The sequence below is a fragment of the Onychomys torridus genome, chromosome 7, assembly GCF_903995425.1.
Source record: "Onychomys torridus chromosome 7, mOncTor1.1, whole genome shotgun sequence".
NCBI classification, from domain to species: domain Eukaryota; kingdom Metazoa; phylum Chordata; class Mammalia; order Rodentia; family Cricetidae; genus Onychomys; species Onychomys torridus.
The window spans coordinates 102,255,645-102,257,975 of NC_050449.1; positions in this window are offsets into that span (position 1 = coordinate 102,255,645).

Here is a 2,331-nt window from a genome sequence, read left to right on the forward strand (position 1 = left end):
GCCTCTGACCAGATTAGCCCTAGAGTTTCTGTTAAGAGCGCCTAGAGGACACTTTTCCTGGAGGCAACTGGACACATGGCTCCAGGTGGCCATGATCAACACTTAAGGGGCCTCAAGCTAAGGGAGTACTCATGCTAGACAACACCCCTTCAGTATGGGCCTAATCCAGTTCTTAAGTTTCTGACCACACACACACACAGGCACAGGCGTGCGCACACATACACACTGAGCCGAGGCCAGGCACAAGTCCATCCTGCTTCCGAACTCCATGAAATGAACAGGGGACTAAATCGGATAGGCAGGAACTTCTCAGACCGTGCTACCCGCAGCAGGGTTCTCTGTGTAAAGTGTCCATCACTCAGGTAGTCTGAGAACCTCCCTTGCTGGCTCTCAGCCTCTCAACACACAGCTCATTACAGAGCCTGAGGAATGCCACAGAAAGGGACTTTGTCTCCCCTGACTAGCCCCTGGTGTTTTCAAATCTGCCGCTTTCCACAAAACAGGCCTAAAAGACTGCAGAGGGCCCAGCCTCAATTCCCTCTGAGAAAGGCCCTGCCCAAGAATACCAAGGGGCAGGTCATGGGCACTGTGACTCCCACCCTCACCTTGCCATCACCTTCTCCCTCCCACAAAGCACCTCACCTAATGTGGACATTTGTCAACTAGCTATGGGCAGATGAAGAAAGAGAGGGGGGACCAGGGGACAGGAGGGAGCCCCAGGAAACCATGTCACCCACCAAGGCCCAAGGATTGAGAAAGGCAAAGGCAAGGTGGAGACATCACGGAGCCCAGTTTCCTGTCCAGCTCCTCTTTGTCCCGAGCACATATTTCCCCTCTTCTAAGTGGGGCAAGGATGTGGCACTCAAAAGAGGTCATAAGACTGTGCTTAGCTGCTTCCCAGGACTTCCAACTTTTAGGAGAACCCCCTAAAACTCATCCCTTGGTGGGTGTAGTTACTCATGTCTGTCATCTCAGCACTCAAGAGCCAAAGTCATGATCGTCGTAAGTTGGGAGGCTAGCCTCATCTACATAGCAAGATCCTGTTTTGGAAATGCATGAGGAAAGGAGAAAAAGAGAAGAGAAAAAGAAGGGAAGGGAATCGGAAGGAAGGAGGAAAAGAAAAGGAATGGGGCTCTGTGAGATAGTCTTCCCCTTATTTCAGAACCTACATGGCTCCCTTTCCGCCAGTGGCCTCCATTCACTGCCACATCTCCCAGAATGTCCACTGCTGGACACTAACTTCACTGCAGGATATATGAATAGAGTGTCACAACCTCCATACTTAGGTTAACACAAGGCAGGTAGAGGACATTGAGGATCAGCAAGAGAGTATACTGTATTTAGACTTGTTTTTTTCATGACTAGGAATTAAACTCAGAGCCTCACGCATGCTAGGCAAGAGCATACACACTGCATGTCTATTCTCTCTTGCCAGCACCTTGAATGGGTGGACTATGACAAAACAGAGATCAGCAGTGGTCAAGATGCTGCCATATAAGATAAATGGCCAGAAGAAATTAACAGTAGAGCTGTAGCAGGTGGTCGTGGCACACACCTTTAATCCCAGCACTTGGGACTCAGAGCCAGGAGGATCTCTGTGAATTAGAGGCCAGCCTGGCCTATAGTTCCAGGATAGTCAAGACTACATACACAGAGAAACCATGTCTTGAAAGACCAAACCAAACCAAAAAACCATTATAGCTGTGGGGCTCCTAGCCCTGAGCATGTCCCTCCCTGAAGTGGGATCTGAACTCAGATCCCAGGAATCGGTGTACATTTTCCCACACATGCATTTAGCTTTCGGCCCAAGACCTTCTAACAACAGCTAGCTGTCTTTTCAGTTGGCAACTCAATTCTTGAACAAATTTCGCCAGAGGGAAACAAGCGCCCTCTGGTGGTCTGCCTGGGTCTAGAGGAAAAGACCTCAATCTCAGAAGAGAACAGGGCCTTAGGATGGACCAAGCCATCTCCTCACTCCAAAACTTTCCCAAGGAAGAGAGAGGAAGGGTAACGGCTCTGTGGAGGCCTTTATAAGCCCACTGCCTTCAGGACAGTATTTACACATCTGGTCCTCATTCACCACACCAACATCTCTCCTGGTTCTACAAGCCAGGCTTTAGGCTGTTGCTGGTCATGCTGCCCCAAAGGAGCAAGTAGCAGCTGTCTTCTCCCCTAAGCCCGATTCCCACCCTGGAGAAGCTAAAGGGCTCTCTCTAGTATGTCCTCTCTAAAATCTCATTTTTACTGCTTTTGGAGCAACTGGAAAAACAAATAAAATCTGGAGAGTGGTGCCGTGGGAACAATGCTAAGCAGATGTCTCTGGCAGGAAGT